The sequence below is a fragment of the Micromys minutus genome, assembly GCF_963924665.1.
Source record: "Micromys minutus genome assembly, chromosome: 18".
Lineage (NCBI taxonomy): Eukaryota > Metazoa > Chordata > Mammalia > Rodentia > Muridae > Micromys > Micromys minutus.
Window position 1 is genome coordinate 50,398,744 of NC_137953.1, and position 19,558 is coordinate 50,418,301.

The 19,558-nt window shown below is 44.0% G+C and overlaps 1 protein-coding gene and 1 pseudogene across 3 annotated transcripts in view; one reads left to right on the top strand and one right to left on the bottom strand.

Moving 5' to 3' along the window:
- The window catches only part of AHCYL2 (adenosylhomocysteinase like 2), a 146,800-nt gene that overhangs the window by 68,540 nt on the left and 58,702 nt on the right, over positions 1-19,558 (bottom strand). The window lies entirely within an intron of this gene.
- LOC308432338 (corepressor interacting with RBPJ 1-like) lies at positions 9,437-13,532 on the top strand (annotated as a pseudogene). Its single transcript has 2 exons — positions 9,437-9,581; positions 12,590-13,532. The product of its transcript is annotated as a corepressor interacting with RBPJ 1-like (transcript).

Genomic DNA, 19,558 nt, shown 5'->3' on the forward strand with positions numbered 1-19,558 from the left:
GGGAATTGCATTGAATCTGAAGATTGCTTTTGGTAAGACGGCCATTTTTACAATGTTGATCCTTCCAATGTTGATCCATGAGCATGGGAAATCTTTCCATCTTCTGAGATCTTCCAATTTTTTTCTTCAGAGACTTGAAGTTCTTATCATACAGATCTTTCACTTGCTTTGTTAGGCTCACACCAAGGTATTTTATATTATTTGACTATTGTGAAGGATGTCATTTCCCTAATTTCTTATTAGCCTGTTTATCGTTTGATTAGAAGAAAGCTACTGATTTTTTTGAGTTAATTTTATATTCAGCCACTTTGCTGAAGTTGTTTATCAGCTGTAGAAGTTCTCTGGTGAAATTTTTGGGGTCACTTAAGTATACTATCCTATAGTATTCTTAAAAGTGATATTTTGACTTCTTCCTTTCCAATTTGTAATCCTTTTGTTGTTTGATTTGTGAAGGTTGTCCTGAAGCTGTTTGTATTTTAATGTTAATTCCATTTCGCCAAGAAGGGCTGGCTAGTCAGACTCCAACTGAACCCTTCCGTTTTAATTAGCAAAATAAAGGAAAGCCTGTTGGTCAGTTTTATCACACCAACAGAAACAATATTGGTCTGAATGAGAATGGCCCCCATAAGCTCAAATATTTGAATACTTGGTTCTCAATGGAATTGTATGGGAACGAATAGGACTTGTAACTTTGTTGGAAAAGGTGGGGTTCTAAAAGCTCTCTCCATTCCCAGTTAGCTCTCTCTCCGTGTCTCATGTTTGTGGATCAGATGTAAGCTCTCATGTAAGTTGATGCTCTATGCCTTCCTGCTGCCGCTATCCCTGTCATGAGCCACAGCAAACATTTTCTGCTATAAGTTACCTTGAACATGATGTTTCTTCACAGCAACAGAAAATCACTAAGACAGAAACTGAAGTAGGGTAGTAGGCAAACAAAGACTGAAAACTGAGGGCCTGGCTGATGCTACTTTCCACACTCTGGATGATTTCAAGACAAACTTAACTCTGACTTAAAGGTTATAAGATGATTCTTGCCTGAAAGGGCTACAGATAGCTCTCATGAGGTCCATAAATCATTTTAATTTTGTTTCTAAGTACAGTTTTCTACAATAAAGATGTTCTAGCCAAACTCTATTGTGAGTTATGGATGTGGCTTAATGGTAGAGAGCTAGCACACATGAGGCACTTGGGTTTTCTTCCCAGCATGACCATACAAAAGAATCTTCTAATATTAAAGCAATGTTAACATTGCTAAACCTAGCTGCAAGAGAAAGTCTTAATGTTGCCCATAGTGAAGGCTTATGAAAATCCACATTCAGACTCCCAAGGCTACCCTTGCTTCAGGTATTCAGTTGTTGCAAATAAGTCAAGCACACAGATGGATCAATATAATCAAGTTAGTCTAATACATTTCCTTACTGAGACTTTTCTGTTTCTTGTTCATACTGTTATACAGAAGATGGTCTTTCAACTTAACACCAAAACCCACAGGCGTATACACACCCATTCTTCCTCTCATTTACTATGGATCTTGGACAGGCCTTGGACTCTCTATATAGCCCAGAATGATTTGGAACTTTTGCTCCCTCTGCCTTTACCTCCCCAGGGTTAGGACTGCAGGTATATATTACCACCTCCAGTTTCCCTTCTGTTTCAACAGAAGAGGAAGGAGTTTCTCTCATCTTTTTTGGAGACTATTCTCTGTTGTCAACAAACTCCTGTCTGTTTATCCAACTGTTCAGTTTCTAATGGCTTCTGCTCAGATCGTATGTTCAGGTTTCCTGTCCCCCACCATCAGTTCACTATAAGGCACTTCAGCTACTGCTCTCTGCATCTAGCTTCATAGCCAACAATTCGACTTTCTACAATGTCCTCTCCTTCAGTTGACTGCCAACCAACTGCAACTGTGTGCTGTGGTCACTAAGTCCTTGTTGCTAACCTAAGGGTATTTCTCAGCTTAGCTCACATGTCTGGATTTTGCACTGATAGCACCTTCTCCTCGGAAGATGCCTTTCCTCAGCCCCTATTTGCACCTCTTCTATTATAGTCTCTTTTTTCTTCATAGTAAACATTTTCTTGCCCAAATTCATCATTTTAGTGACTCTCTTTCTGCCTGCCTGCCTGCCTGTTTGTTCTGGCAGAGTGTCCTGCAGTCCAGGCTGACGTTAAACTTCCTTCATTGCTAAGAATGGCGGCCAGCTCATCCTCCTGCCTTCTGAGTGCTGGGGTTAGAGGCATGTGGCCCTATGGCCAGCCTTTCATTTATTTGTAATATGCATGTAATTTCCAAATCTGTATCTAAAACCTATGAGCTTTGGTCTCAGCTGATGGCCTACTAAATGGCTTTATTCTGTGGCATCCCTGGGATGTACTCTCATTCTAGCCTGGCTAGTTGTTTGCCTACTTTTTCTAGCAAAGGAAATTTAAAAAAAATTTTTTTAAAAAGGAGAAACTAATTTTTTCAAGTTGTCTTCTAACCATAACATGTACAACTACTGTATATGAGTATACGTACACATTTGTCCCCCACACAAAATATATAAAAATACATGCAATAAAAATAGATTACAAATATGCTAAAGTATAAAAGAAGTCACTTTAGCAAGAATCATCACAGAGGGCCTTTTAAAGACAGCAGTGTCAGAAGAATCAGAGGACACTTATTCTATGAAATGAAGGCAATACTAATTGCAAAGACCTGAAGTAAGAAAGAACATGTTCACAGAATTTTTAAAAAAGCTCAAGTGGCTAGAATTGAGTGACTCAGTGGGAGGATCAGGTTCCTCACACAGGCAGCTCACAACTGCTGGTAACTCCAGCTCCAGGGCAGCAGACATCCTCTTACCGCTCCGAGGCATTAGTGCGCATGTGCATAGACAGACACATACAACACACAAAATAAACCTCTTCTTTGAAAGATAACAAACTGGGATTTTGACCTTTGACTGTAGCTCAGTTGGTAGTGTGTGAGGCTCTGGGTTGGAGTCACAGCACCACAGAAAGCAGGCACAGTGGCTCAGAGGCCATGCCTATAATCCAAGCACTGGGAGGGAGGGAGGGAGGGAGGGAGGGAGGGAGGAGGAGGAGGGTCAGAGGTTCTGCCTATCTCAGTACACAGAGAATTCCATGGCAGCCCACACTTCAGGAAGTTGGTTTTATACTAAACCTAACAGGTGCTAGTGTAGCTTTTAAGCAAGAGAGCACCATAGTAGAATATGCGTTTATAGTAACGCATCCTGCTGTGTGAAAACAGGTTAGGGACAGAGAAGCAGGGCAGCTCGAGTGAAAGACATGACAATGGAGCAGGCTGACAGCAATGAAGACGAAGAGATGCTGAGGGACTGGACGTAAGAGGTGAGAAAATGAAAGACCTGAGTTTACACTGAACAATTAGGCTGAAGATGACTTACTGAGTATAACTTTGGCAGGGTACAGAAAATTTCATTAGAGAAATCAAAAGTTCCACTGAGGACATATAAGGTCTAGACGGTCTGGATATCCCCCTGGAAACTAGGCAGGCCCCCAGAGCCGTGGCAACCCTCCTGAGTACTGGAAGTCTAGGCCTGCACCATCACCCTCAGCTGCATGGACACAGAACACAGGCAGGGATGAGAGCTCGGAGCTCAGGAGGAGCCTCACTGCAAACAGCACAACCCTGCGATGGCCTGGTTCAGTGACAGATGTTCTAGTCCTCACCTGAGAGATTCAACGTTTACTGTGAAAACCTGGTTCTTTCAGAGTCGCTGAGACAAAAGGCTCACTTGGTCCACTCTCTAGAAAATGTTCACCAATGCTCAACTGCCCAAGACTGTCCTGTCAACTTTCTCCAGTAAACCAGGCTGGCTGAGAATATCCAATAACAATGAAAATCAAACAAACAAAACCCCTGATATTTCAAGAGATAAAGGGGGAAGGGAGGGAAGGAAGAATAAAGAAAAGGGAGGCTAGTTCACTTTGTAATTTCAGTTCATATAACTTGGGAGGCTGAGGCAGGAGGATCACCAGTTCAAAATACCAACCTGGACTACATAGTGAGAGCCTATCTCAAACAAAAACAAAAACAAAAAAACTAAGAATTTTGAACCAGAATTGATATGTAATAAACTTAATACTTTAATTCATCAGAGACAGTTTAAAAGAAATAAAGAACATTGTCTTTAGTTTTTAGGTTTTAAATTTAAATACCTTCCCCTCATATGTGCAGTGCTCCTACTCTCTTATTATTCTTAGTTGAGCGTGCACACTGTGTGTGTGACATGTAAATGTGAATCCACGAGCCTTCAAAGCTCAGAGGCATCGTGGGTGCTGGGAACTGAGAGTGGCCTGAGAGGGCAACTGTAAACTGACAGGCAGTCTAGCCCCACTGCCTTGCCTTTGCACTAATGTGCCGGAAGTCTGGTTTATTCCAGCTCACGTGACATTGCTACGAATACCAATGTGATGGAAAAGGCAACCACATCACTGGCTTTGTGAACCCTGTGAGAAGGTATTGGGAGCCCTCCCCCAACCCACACACACCAGGAAATCACAGGACCACACTTGGAGAGTCATTGTGAGGTCTGGAAACTAAAAGAAGGTTCTTTGAAGGAAGTGGGCATGACTGTGATATGTCAGAAAGGTCAGCTCATTCTTGCAAGCACAAACCCTGATGTTGATAATCTACCCCTGCAAGGGGATTTCCGTTCCACCTTCCCCTTCTATTTCAGGGGCTTTTCAAAGCCAAAAGAACGTGAACAAAATACTAGAATGTCATTTGTCTTTTTTCACTTTTCAGTCTCTCACTAATGCAGATGGGCTTTCTAGAAGCTGTAAAACCCTGACAATGTCATTACTGTAAAGCGTGAACGCTCTCGTCACTTCTGCAGAGCTCCGACCATCTTCAGCCATACCCACAAGCACTGCAACTGTACCTAATGAACCGCTGCTTTCAACCCAACACTTTCTCAACATATGTTGACTTAAATGTTTGTACCCTTTATAAGTTTAATATTTTCCTCAAAATTGTTACTAACTTAGAATTTCAGAATATCCTAAAATAAGAAGTGTATTATTTTCGACATTTTAAAAGATAGAGTTATTGGTTTTTGTTGTTGTTGGCTTTTTAGTTTTTTGTTTAACTGGGTTACAGTGACACACAGCTTTAATCCTAGCACTTAGGAGGCAGATACAAGTGGATCTCTGCGTTCAAGGACAGCCTGGACTAGAGTCAGTTCTAAGACAGCCCGGGCTACACAGAGAGACTGTGTCTCCAAAGATAAAACCAAAACCAAAAGCTGGTACTTTTTAAAAAAGAAAGATACCAAAAAAGAGTAGGCTAACATATACAGTGAATTTTCAGACTGATAGAAGAATCTACTCCAAAGAAACAAAATTCGTAACAATAATGTAATTAGAATCTACACTTTCTCTATGACTATGCAATTCCAATTTGGCTGGAACCCGCAGCCTGAACTCTCTAAGTGTAGACATGTTTCCATTACTAGTTCTGTTCTTTTCGTCTTTTCTCCTTCCCTCCGTCTGTCTCTCCCCATGGGGCACACCCACTTGGTGTACGCAGGTGCTTGCGTCCATGCATGGTAACGCAGAAAACAAAGTAGAAATTAGGGCATCTTCTCTGTTGCTTCCACCTTATTCCCTTGAGATGGTGTCTGTCACTGAACTCTGACTGTGGAGGCCATAGCAGGAGGCAGACCACCTTCCTCTACAGCACTCCACATGGCTGCCCCGAGATCGGGTCACTGGGCTGGAAGCTCACCATTTTGTCTAAGTTAGCTGCCAGGAAGAGTCCTAAGGGTCTACCTCTCTCTGCCATCCAGTGCTAAGGTCATGCCTGGCTTTCCACGAAGGTGCTGAGAACTCACATTCAGGTCCTCAAGCATAGAGAATAAGTACTCTCACCTAGCCTTTCCCCTTTATCACCAAAACCCAACTGAGACATAAGAAATTAGAAATCAGTAATTGTTATGGGATCACAACAAAGTGATCTTGTTCTTATTGAAAGTGTGTGTGTGTGTGTGTGTGTGTGTGTGTGTGTGTGTGTGTGTGTGTTCGTCCACAGAAGACAGAAGATTGAGTTAGAGAGATGGCTCAGTGGTTAACATCACTATCTTCTCTTTCAAAGATCCTGAGTTCAATTCCCAGCAACTATACCATACATAGCTCATAACCATCTGTACTGGGATCTGCTGCCCTCTTCTGACATGCAAATGTACATGCAGATAGAGCCCTCATCTATAATAAATAAAAAAACAATTAAGACAGAAGATCCCTCAGAGCTGGAATTACTGGTGGTTGTGAGCCATGAGATGGGAACTAGGAACCAAGCTCAGAGCCTCTGCTAAAGCAGTAAGTAGTCCATGCTCTGCTCTTAGCTAATGAGGCATCTCTCTAGGCCCTAGTGCTTAATTCAACAATTCCCTTTACCCATTATAAGCATGTTCCACACCACACTGTATAATCTAAGGAACACAAATCTCTACAGAAAAGTGTTCTAACCCTCTACCTCCAATTAAGCCCTTCAAGAAACATGGCTAATTAGTAACGACATGCAACAAAGCCATCCATAGAGCAAAATCATTACAGATATTCTGCTGTAGGGGCAATTGCTCTGGTGAACTCTCAGAACTTAACAAAGAGAGAGCAGTGCTGAGGCCTTTGTGTACAGTGCCTCTCATGGGCGGAAATGTGCACACTTGCTTTCCAAGTGGTGCTATTCGCTAAGACTGTAGGACCTTCAGGAGGTGGAAGTTAGTCACTGGGAGTGAGCCTTAGTTTTAATGGTCATGCTTTACCAAGGTGTGAGAAAGGGGTCTCCCACACACTCCTGCCACCATGGCTGTGTTCTTCTCTCTCCACAAAACCGTATCCCTCAAACTGTAAACCAAACTAAACCCTTCCTCCTTAAGTTCCCACAGCAAGAAGGAAAGTAATAATGAAGTTTATCCAGACTCGGCCTCACCTTAGGAGGTTAGTTTTCTCCCCAGTAATGTCACTTTTGTTAACAACGTCTAAGTAATCTCTAATGTTCGAGCTGCCTATTGCTCAGACTTCTCAGACCATCTATTATGGTAACTAACATATCCCCAGTGTGAAGTCAATCTAGAAATTTTATATACCAAGGCAGTAAAATTAAATCAGTCACACACACACACACACACAAGAGAGAGAGAGAGAGAGAGAGAGAGAGAGAGAGAGAGAGGGAGGGAGGGAGGGAGGGAGGGAGGGAGGGAGGGAGGGAGTGAGGGAGGGAAGGAGGGAGAGAGAGAGAACCAAGATACAGTCCACAGAACTTTAAAAGGTCAACAAGCTGAAGGACCTAAGTGATGACGCCTCAGTCCTACTTGGGAAGGAGAAGAAAGAAACCACAAGTGAGAAGAGAGGGACCTGGGAGGGAAAGGGGACAAGGAGTTTTGGGGGACAGGGGGACATAATCAAGTATTGGGTTGGGGAAAAGAACTGAATCCCTGAGGGCCAGCAGAAAGAATAGAAACAGACAACCTCAGGAGGTAGGAGGTTGGGAGTACCCTTCAAAATATTACCAGAGACCTGGGTGGTGAGAGACTCTCAGGACTCAAAGGAAGAGATCCTAGATGTAATGCCCTACAGTGGGAAGAGGAACTTGTATAGCCTAGCTCCAGCAGAAAAACAGCATCAAGTGAAGGATGGGGTTGCTATCCCACAGTCAAAACTGACCCATATTTCTTCCCATTTGAAAGAACTGTAGGGATGGAAATTGAGAAGAGCCTGAGGAAAAGAAGGTCCAATGACAGGCCCTGTGATTGTTTGCATATGCTTGGCCCAAGGAGTAGCACTATTAGAAGGTGTGGCCTTGTTGGAGGAAGTGTGTCACTCTGGGAGTGGGCTTGGAGACACTCCTCCTAGCTGTTCCTGGTTTCCTTTGGATGAAGATGTAGAACTCTCAGCTCCTCCTGCACCATGCCTGACTGGATGCTGCCATGCTCTTGTCTTGATGATAATGGACTGCACCTCTGAACCTGTAAGCCAGCCTCAATTAAATGTTATTTATAAGACTTGCCTTGGTCATGGTGTCTCTTCACAGCAATAAAACCCTAACTAAGACAGGCCCAAAGTAGGATCCAGCTCAAGGGGAGGCTCACAGACCTGACACTATCATTGAGGCTATAGAGTGCTCCCAAAAAGGGGCTTAGCATGACTGCCCTCCGAAAGACCCAACAAGCAGCTGAAAGAGTCAGATGCAGATATTTTCACCCAATCAATGAACAGAAGCTGCTGACCCCTGAGGCTGAATTAGGGAAAAGTTGGAAGAAGCTGAGGAGGGCGACCCTGTAGGAGGACCAGCAGTCTCAATTTAACCTGGACCCCCGAGACCTCTCAGACACTGGATCACCAACCAGGCAGCACACACCTGCTGATATGAAACCCTCAACACATATACAGCAGAGGGCTGCTAGGTCTCAGTTTAGTCAGAGAAGATGCAACTAACCCTCAAGAAACTAGAGGCCCCAGGGAGTATAGAGGTCTGGTGGGGTGAGGGTGCAGGGTGGAGACATCCTTGTGGAGACAGAATGGGGGAGGAGGTATGTGACGTGGAACAGTCAGAGGGTGGAGTGGGAGGGGAATAAAATCTGAAGTATAAAAATTAAATAATTAATTAAAAAGTAAATGCCTACAGATTAAAGTTGTCTCCTTATAAATTCCTAAATGTTGAAGTCAAACATGGACATAAAGGATAAAAATTTTTAATTAATAAATAAGTCCAAATTTTAAAAAATCCACTCAAGCTTACCCAGATGAAGAGGGAAAGCAGAGCTCTGTCTGAATACAAGTAAGTGTAGACTGTTCCAAGTGAACTCAGTGAGCAGCATCCTACGTTACACTGGGAACAAGGACCACAGACGGTCAATATACCAAGAAGGTGGAACTGAGAAGTATGGAGAAGTGGCTCAGAGGTTAGGAGCACTGGCTGCTTCCAGAGGCCCGGGTTCAGTTCCCATGGCAGCTCATACCAGGAGATCTGACATCCTATTGTGGCCTCTGAGGGCAACAGGCATGTGGTGCACATGCCTGTGAGAAAAACAGCACACATAAACGGAGGTGGGAGTGGTGGTTCACACATGAAATCCCAGCACTTGGGGGATGGAGGCGGGATATGGAGCTCAACATTAGCTGGGTTACATGAGGCCCTGTCTAAAGAGAATTCACATTCAACCCAAAGAACCTCTTCTGAAGGTACTGGCTCAAACATCACTTCTTCTAGTATGTGCTTAGGCCCATCATTCTGTCCCCATTTCCTTTGTTTTCTCCAACTTCGCATCACTGCTTAGAAACACACTTTGCTTCTCCCGTCTAGAGTCTAAGCTCATGACAACAGACACCTTGCTTCCATTACTCAACCAGTGTCGTACCTCATATATTCAGACAATACACATTTGCTCAAAATGATACAGCTTCTACCATGGAAAGCTCTGAAGCAAGGGAGGTTAAACTAACAAGGCAAGAGGTGGGGAATACTGCTGTGCATCTGTGGGCTCTGGGGCGCACTGTGAAAATAGCACAGATCCAGAAATGCCATGGTGCTTTACTTCCTGTCTCTAAGAAGGGTAGGTTGCTAAGAGGGCGTCTATTTAAGGACGGCCATGTATTACCTCACTTAGTCCTTGCAACACCCCTATGTGTTGAGCGTTTTTGGTTATCACCATCTCACAACTGAGGAAATGAGTGGGCATGGCTAACATGAGGCCGTCCTAAGACTCAAATTCAGGGACCTTTGCACTCTTTATCTGAAATGCCCCAGCCTTAGATGCTTGCTGACACATGCACTCCTCTTAACCCTGAACTCCCTTGGTGCTAGGAGTCCCATCCTCTACAGTATTTGAAGCAATAAGTAAAAATGCTAGAGATTAGATGCTAAGAAACTGGGTTGAGGAGCAGTGTAAATAACTAAATACACAACTGAGTTAGTATTGAAGTAAAGTAGGTCATAATTCAAATTTAGGAGAAACAGAAAGAGATACTAAGGCAAGTCTGATCTATGTAGAATCTCTCTTACAGGGTTAGATCTACAAACCAGCAAAAACGGTTTTGTTTGCTTGCTTGCTTGTTTGATGGAAAGTCATCTCTGCCTCAGAGCCACCTGGAGCATCCTGAACAGCCCCATCTCATCAGTAACCTGGGCTCCTTCCCAGCAGGAAAAAAAAGATCAAGCCTACTTAGCACAGAGCTGGGCTGGTTAGTAAGTACTCTCATATATCTATACACAAAATATGCAATTTCATTCCTTGGTTCAGACTTAGGTCTCTGCCTAGTGGCTATTCTAAGCATAAAGGTTTTTCTTGGTTTATATAACCTTAGCTCTAATTAGAGAAATGTTAAAAAACAAAAAACAAAAAACAAAAAACCCGAAGTTCATCATTGTTACTTCATTTTGCATGTAAGAAACTAAGGCCCATTACTTATGTTACCTGTCATAAACACGAGATAATTAGACAATACCTGGAACCTCAAGATAAAAGCTATGTGGGACACAATGGAGTTACAATCTCTTCCTATGTGCAGGGGAAAGCAATAACAACCTGTGGCAGAATACTCTCAGTGGAAGAAAACAGCTTAAGTTAATCTGCTGTAACCTCTGAAGACCTATTACTTTTAACTATGTGTAGGTGTGTGTGCATACGGTATGTGCATGTGAACACAGATGTCAGAGAAGGCAAGAGGCAGTAGGTTATGAAGCTGGAATTGTAGATGGTGACGTGCCTGACGTGGGCCTGGGTCCCTCAGAAGAGCAGCGGTGTTCTAAGCACTAAGCTATTTCTTCATCCCTGTGTAAATCTGATGTCAGGAATAGTCAGTCTATGTCTAACCCTTTCCTTCCGTATCTGGTTATTCTCTCTGGAGGGAAGTCTTGTTTGTGTATTTCTTTCTAGAGACTCCTTTGCAGAAGAGACTTGTGTGTGGACAGGCCTGATGTTTCTTTTCCTACACAAATGGCAGTATCTCACCATACAGCTCTACTTTCAGTTTTCCTCTCTGTAGCTACAGAGTGTCTATCTTTAACTTCTGCATGTTTCTCCATTTTATAGATGTATCCAATATTTACTTAACCAGTCACCAGGCAACAGACACTTCAGTTGTTCCTACCTTTTACAATGTTACTATGATACATGTTATAACACTCTTTTTAAGAGTTTTTGGCCAGAAGTGGTAGCACACACCTTCAATCTCAGCACTTGATGGCATGGGCACGTAGATCACTGTGAGTTCAAGGCCAGCTTGTCTACCATAGTGAGCTCCAGGACAGCCATGGCTATACAATGAGACACATACTCTGTTTGTTTGTACCAAGTACTATCCAGCTAGTGTTGCTTTGTTCTATGGAAGAAGAGGCACACGTTTGCCATGATATATGTATGTGTGTCTGTGAAAAGACACGCTTGCCATGACACATATGAAGTCAAAGACAACTTGCAGGAGTTAGTTCTTTCCTCCCATGTGGAGTCCAGAGATTAATCTCAGACCTTCAGGTTTGGTCGTCCTTTTTATTCACTGAATCATGTGTGACAAGCATTTGTAACACACATTTCCAGAAATGTCATTCTTCCCTTTTGCAAACAAAATGTTCTTTGTTTTTTCATCTTTAAAAAAAAATCTGCATGCAATTAGAAATGAAGAGGATTTATCAGCTAGAGTATTCAAGCAACTTGTTCATCCCAGTTTTACACTCTAATATACACATGACTATAGCCCAAGATTCCTCTACTGTGGCGCGCTCCTCGACCAGCGAGGAAAGACAACCACCACCAGAGGATTCTTCTCAGATCACGCTTTATTGTGGGAGCCTCTTGGTTAAAGGAGAGAGCAGGAAGCGAGGGGCCCGAACTACCCTAGCTGTCCGCTTATATAGGGAGAAGCGCATACGGGCTTGCCATGATTGGTTGTCACCAGAGGCCTCGGGATTGGCCGGAGATAGGTTATGTACTGCGCATGTGCCGTTAAACACACAAATAAAGAATTGTGTAGGTTATTATTGAATTGTAAGGGTTTTGTTCTGTAAACAGTGTCTAACACAGCACAGGCTAACACTGAACTTACTATGTTGTCAAGGGTGACCCTGAACTCCTGACCTTCCTGTTTCAACCTCCTAAATGCTCAGACTATAGGTACATGCTACCATAAGCAACTCTGTAAGACTTATTCTTATGTTATATATGGATATATCAGTTCTGTGGATCATGAATTATGAGTATTTCTTCATAACTAATGGTTTATCTTTTTGTTTAAACTGCATATAAATTTTAATCTGGGGAATTCTATTTATCAAGTTTTGTTTTACCTTACCCAATATATAAGCTTGTTTTATTTTAGAAAGGTGCTGGTCATCTGTCTTCCACATGCTAGACAAGAACTTACTCTACCTCTAAGTTATATCCTCAGCTCTATACCACAGTTTTTCCTTTCCAGATTTTTGTAGATGTGGTGGTGGTAGTGTGTGTGTGCGCACACACACACACAGGTGTAAACCACGCATGTGGAGGTTAGTTGTTTTTCACTGTGTACTTCAGGTTGCTGGACTGTTAGCTTCAGAGAACTCTCCCCACCTCCCACAAGTGAGGCCACGTGAGCACAGAACGGGAGTCCCCCTTTGGTCATTCTGGGGTCAATGCCAGCCGCTTCAGTTCCTACTGATGGCTCAGCACCCTTGGAGCTAACAGTGGGGGTGAGAGACAGTGGGTCTGCCCTGGAACGAAATGTACCTGGGAGAAACCTGACCGAAAATGATCCATCCCAGGACTATGTCACAAGTGACAGTGAAGAAGACCCCGGAGCTGAGTTCTTAAAGTCGCTCACCACCAAACAGAAGCAGAAGCTTCTCAGGAAATAGGATAGACTTAAAAAGAAAAAAAGGAAAAAGAAAAGTGATAAGAAAAAGAAGTTACAGAAGAGCAAAAATAAACACACACACACACACACACACAAAAGTAAAAACAAGTCTCCTTCCTCCTCTTCTTCCTCTTCCTCGGAGACATCAGATAGTAGCAGTGAGAGTGATAAAAAAGAAAAGAGAGAAGAGAAAGAAAAAGAAAAAGACAAATGTTCTAGAAATAAATCCAGTAAAGACTGTAAAGAGGTCAAGTCTAAGAACTTGCTTTATGAAGAACTTTCTAGCAGTCATAGTGACAGGGGAAAAGCCCAGGAAAAATTAAGGCTTCTAAAACAAGAGAGTTCTGGGGAGAATAGCACATGGGTCCATTCTGGTTCTGACCGGAAGTCCAGAAGCCACGGGCACAGTCCAGGGAAGAAAGGGTCTGACAGAAACGGGAGAATCCGAAGTTGTACCCGGACTGAGAGCAGCAGGCGAGGCAGAATAAGTCCTTGCAGTCAGAAGCAAAGGGAGGTGAGGAGCCGGCCCCACCGGAGCCCTAGTGAATGAAGAGCAGAAGAGAAGAAAGGGCACCAGAAGCCATGGTGATGATGACCGTAGAAGAGAGCATGCGCGCTGCGCACCAAGGAGAGGGCGGCAGGCTCAACAGAGCTCCGGAGCAACCAATGGGTAACAAGAACATCTTTATCAAGGGCTAAGATGCACATTGTTGTCTAATAAAAAAGTCATTTCGTTTTCCATCTCTGTAAATTGTCATTTCAAATACTGAAGAACCTGTGTGCCATAAGCTTAAATTTTCAGATTTTTGCAGGGAATTTATTTAGGGTATGGTTTTATTGTTGTTGTTGGTTTTTCTTGTTGGTATTTATTTCTTCAGCCTTGTACCAGATTTTAAAATATGTAAGTAATTCTGTGATTTTGTTGGTGTTTTGGAACACCATTAAAACAGTGACAGAGGAAAAAAGATATGAAAGTTAGTCTGACTTCTCTATGAACTCAATCAATACCTTTGTGCCCTCTAGTGGCAGAAACAAACACTATTCACAAATACAATTAATACACCAATAATAGGATATTTCCATGAAGTCCTGATTTCCCTGTCTCTGACGCTCATGTCCTGACGTCACACCACTACGCCTAACTTTTCAACTCTTTTCATACAAAAACTTTTCATGAAAAGCTGTGCATGGTCAAGTGTAACAACCTTCGTTCAATCCCCAGAAAATACTTAAAAATACAAGGAGAAAACAGACTTCACATATGTTGTCCTATTGCTACATGCACACTGCACACAACAAAGATAACAGTGAGGGTGGAGGAGGAGGAGGAGGAGGGGGAGGAGGAGGAGGAGTGGGAGGAGGAGGGAGGAGGGGGAAGGGGAGGAGGGGGAGAAGGGGGAGGAGGAGGGGGGAGAAGGGGGATGAGGGGGAAGAAGAGAAGAGGGGGAGGAGGGGGAGGAGGAGGAGGAAGAGGAGAAAGGGAGGAAGAGGGGGAGGAGGAGGAGTGGGAGGAGGAGGGGGAGGAGGAGGAAGAGGGGAAGGAGGAGGAGGAGGAGGGGAAGGAGGGGGAGGGAGAGGAGGGGAAGGAGGAGGAGGGGGGAGAAGGAGGAGGAGGAGGGGAAGGAGGGGGAGGGGGAGGAAGGGAAGGAGGAGGAGGGGAGAGAAGGAGGAGGAGGAGGGGAGGAGGAGGAGGAGGAGGGGAGGAGGAGGAGGGGAGGAGGAAGAAGAGGAGGGGAGGGGGAGAAGGAGGAGGAGGAGGGGAAGGAGGGGGAGGGGGAGGAAGGGAAGGAGGAGGAGGGGAGAGAAGGAGGAGGAGGAGGGGAGGAGGAGGAGGGGAGGAGGAGGAGGGGAGGAGGAAGAAGAGGAGGGGAGGAGGAGAAGGGGAGGAGGAGGGGGGGAGGGGGAGGAGGGGAAGGAGGAGGAGGGGAGAGAAGGAGGAGGAGGAGGGGAGGAGGAGGAGGGGAGGAGGAGGAAGAGGAGGAGGGGAGGAGGAGGAGGGGAGGAGGAGGAAGAGGAGGAGGAGGAGGGGAGGAGGAAGAGGAGGAGGGGAGGAGGAGGAGGGGAGGAGGAGGAAGAGGAGGAGGAGGAGGGGAGGAGGAGGGGGGGGAGGGGGAGGAGGGCTGGGTTGGACGTAGCTCAATTGATAGAGTGCTTGCCTACCAAGCACAGAGCTCGAAGACCAGCAGCAGCACTGTGTGAGAGTGAATCTACTCAGGGAGGGAAGGCAGGAAGGACAGAAGTCAAGGTCATCCTTGCTACTTAGCAATTCAAGTCTAGTTTAGACAGAAGGAGGGACGTGAGCAGCAGGGCAGAGAAGAGGGATGAGGTGGCTGGGGCGGCTGTCATCACAGTCCCTGTCTAGGACACTACAGGAGCAGGAGGATCACCACAAAGTAGAGGCAGCCCAGGCTACACGACGAGTTACAGGCCAGCCAGGACACACTGCTAACTCTGTCTCAAAAAAAATAAAATAAAGGGGGGGGGGGACATTTGTGTTTTAATCTAATGTAAATAGAGTAAAACAGAAAACGAGTTTTAAAGACAAAACAGTATTTGGATACATTCCTATACAAAAGTAATGAGGACAGAGTCCAAAGGACCAATAACAAGATTTTACACAATTATTAAGAAAAATTGTAAATAAAGTGGTAGTCTGTGTACATTGTGAAGATATAACTAATAATATATGTGTGTACAATATAATATACAATTATAATATATACATACATAACAATGATTACTGTTGAGGCTAGGGTAAGGAAAAAGACAATTTATAGAGCTATATATTTTAAATATATATAATGAATAGGTTTTAAAGTTGAAGGTGATTTTTAAGAAGTCAAACGGTAATTTTATACGCTTACACATGAACAACAAGCATGGGTACCACGTGAATAATACTTTCCTCAGAACAGTGTGTTCTAACAGTTGATTATAATTAACTAACCTTTGTTAGATTCCCTCAGGGCCACACTGTAACACTCTCACACACACAAAACGAAGGATATAATAAATTTAAAGTGCCTTTAATTATCAGTGTTGCTGTATTTTTTAATTCTCCGAATATTTTCATATCCCCTAGAGTCTCCCTGTGAAGGAGGAAGCTCCAAACGCCTGCCTGCTTTCTGCACCACTGACTCACGGGCAGGTTCTAGCCCCCTTAGGGTCATCGTTCCTATGGTACGTCCTGAGGTCTCTTTGCTAATTTATACACATCTCTCCTCTCAGGAGTCTCATTCCTAGTCACTGAGCTTATTCTCATGTCCGTACTCTCTACAGCCCTTCCGTCTCTTTCACATGTACTTACTTTAGAGACAGGCTGTCACTCTGTGGCCCAAGCCATACTCAAACTCTGACCCTGCTGCCCAGTTTCCCCAGTGCTGAGATTATGGGCTTGAATATCTGGTGTTCACTAATCCTCAGTTTCTCGTTTTTAAATCTCACTATGATTCCAGCCACTCAGGTCTCAGACATGAGCCAGTGTTGCCTTTTCTTTTCTGGAAAGTGTTGTTTCTTTTCTTTTCTTAGAAAATAAAGTACAACTGCAGACTGTTCTGTATTGGGGGGAGCGGGGAGCAGTGTCGAGGACTGAGCCTGGAGCTCCGAGCGGGGCAGGCAAGTCTCTAGCTCTACATTTCCATTCCTTTTGACATCACCTTTGAGTTAACTGAACAGAGCAGAATCTAAGACTCGATCTCGGGCAGCCTGCATCCAGGGGGGACAGCGATGGTGCTGCTAGGGCTGGGGACTAGCATTTTTGTTGCTATCCATGACTTGAATACACTGAGTTTTTCATTTCCATCTCACAACACAACTGCTGCTCCCCACCCACAGAGTATTCACACTGTAGTCCAGCCTGGCCTGGAGTTCACTAAGTGGGAACTTCACCTAGTTCCCACCTCCACATGCTTCAAGCTCATGATCTTCATGCCTCCACATTTTTAGGAGTTATTTCTCCTATTGCTGAAATAAAACACCCAACAAAAGCAACTCAAGGAAGGGTGGATATACCTGAGATCACAGTTCAGGCGTATAGACTTTCTTGCTAAGAGGCCACGCTATTTGAGGAAGCGAAGAGCTGCAGAAACTCGTTCATTCACCTCCTGTGCACCCAGGGTTAGAGTCCACGTGCCACCTCCCACAGCTCAGGACATCTTCCCATTTCAGCTAACCTCACTTAAATAATCCCTTACACACATACCCAGGGGCTTACATAATTTAATGACCCACCAGAGACTTCTAGGTCAGTGGTTCTCGACTTGTGGATTGTGACCTCTGAGAGTTGAATGAGCCTTTCATGGGGTCACATTTCAGAGGTCCTGCATATCAGACAGTTACGTTCCAATCCACAACAACAGCAAACTTACAGGAAGTAACAAAGATTTATAGTTGGAGGTCACTACAAGATGAGGACCGTTAAAGGGTCGAAGCGTAAGGACGGTTGGGAACGAATTCTAGGTGATCCTGTCAAGTTGATTATAAATATTAGCCATCATAGCCTCCCAAGTGCTGGGAACGGAGATGTGAGCCACCATACTTGGCTCTGGTTTTGGCAAATTCTATGAAGAATATGCACCTTCTTGGCATATCTTATGCTCTGGCAAAGCATTATTTTAATCTGAAAGCAACTGAACGAAGTCGATAAGGTGAGTTTTCTATGTTCCTGCCCACTACCTGAAAACAGAATATATTCTCTTTTTAAAAGTGTCCCCCCCACCACCACGTACGTCTCTTGCCAGGATGAGGAAAGAATAGTCTCAGTGTAGACAGGAGACACTCACAAAAGAGGTTACACAAGCAAACCTCACTATCTAGCCCTTATCCAGCAGCGGCTTCCTCATCTGTCTTCTCAGGGTCCCACTCAGCCTCGGAGCTCTTAGGCTTTTCTTTTCTCTTGTCACTTGGCTACAAATGTACCGGCTGGTGTGAAAGTGTGCTGTCTGTATTCTAACTATCCTGTTCAGTTATTCACCACTGAGATCTCCGGTATGCACACAGCATACGCATATTAAAGACCCGCCGCTTGTTAGTAAACTTTTGTTTGCTCCTTTATCAGTAATATCTTCTGTTGGTATCAGCTGCAGGCCAAGCAGTGAAGCCAAGGTAGGCAGAGGAAGTTTCCTTCCCTACACTATCTGGAAATGCCATGTGTAACTGTATTCAGTATTAATGTAAATACAGAGAGTACCAATAGAAAATGGAAAAGGTATTAAGTGTGCAGAACTTTCTTCCCACTGTGAACAACTCAATATGTGAGCTAGCACCTGCCGATGGCTTTCTTGGCTAAGTGCTGGGAACTGTGAACAAAAGACGTGAAAGTAGACGCATGAGATGAAGAAAAATTATCTAATTTGTACTTTAGTTCAGAAACGGGAGGGAATTTTCATCCAATTCCTGCCAACGTCTAAGAAAGTTCTTACCAAGCCACACTAAATTTTAATAAAAATTAACCCAAAGGTTAACTGGGTTATGTTTAAGGGTTCACTGGGGTTGGCAGAGGAGCTCCATAAGAGAAGCTGGAGAGGAGCCAAACTTTATAAGCAACACTGGAGAAGTCAAAAAGCAAATTCTTAATATAGGCCAAATAACAAGTGTATAAGAAAAGAATATGGGTACTTTCAAACATGGAAATTCAAAATTCAGCTTTCATTCACCCTCCACAAAACATTATGACTAAAGTATAAAAGGATACATTTCAGCAACTATAATGATTAAAAACAATTTTAAAAAGGGGGCGGTGAGGAAATAGGAGATTAAAAGATGAAACAGTGAAATCGGTCACCAAATGGTGTGGACTTCAATAGCTACACTGCAGAGGCACACAGATTGGTGGACTCATGGCCACTAAAACACGGGAGCAAGAATTGTCACCAGTCTTTCTTATCACAAACCTGCAGCAAATTTTAGGGGTTTTGCTTTTGTTTACAAAAAGCACCATCCACCCCAAGCAGGCCTCACACTCACTGCCTTTAACTCAGTCCTCCTGCCGCTACTTCCCAATCTCTGTTCTGTTTTAAAGGACCCTTCCTAGGTATGGAGAAGGATTTTTTCAGACATTCCGGGTACAAATGCAGTCAGTGTGAAGAGCTGTCTGGATATCACTCTCAAACTTAGAAATTTGGGTAGTTTTTGACCTAATTATTTCATCTTTAAAACTCACCTTATTGATATACCAAATATATGTATTAAAAGTATGCCATATGGCTTGGAGAGATTGTTCAGCAGTTAAGAGTACTTTTTGCTCTTCCAGAGGTCCTAAGTTTAAATCCCACAACCACATAGTGGCTCACAACCATCTGTAATTGGACCCGATGCTGTCATTTGGTGTATCTGGAATCAGCTACAGTGTACTCATACACATAAAATAAATTTAAGTTATTTTTTAAACAAGTATGTCGACCAGCAGAGATCCTAAGGCGCAGGCCTGGTGAGGTTGTGCCCTGAGTAACCAGAGCACAGAGAGTCTTTGGCGGTGCTTGTGGAAAAGGTTCCTTTCCAGCCCACAGTAAGGCCCAGGCCTTTGTCTGGGGGAATCCCTGGAGTCTGCCCTGGAAAGGAAGTGCTTGAAGATCAGCTCCACAGGCCTTCTTACACCTGGACCAGAGGTGAGCCTGGCACATCAGCCCAGAGAGAGCACATCTGGAGTTCTCGGAGAGCAGAGAGTACTGTGCTCTCCGGAAAAGGGTCATTTTTGGCCTAG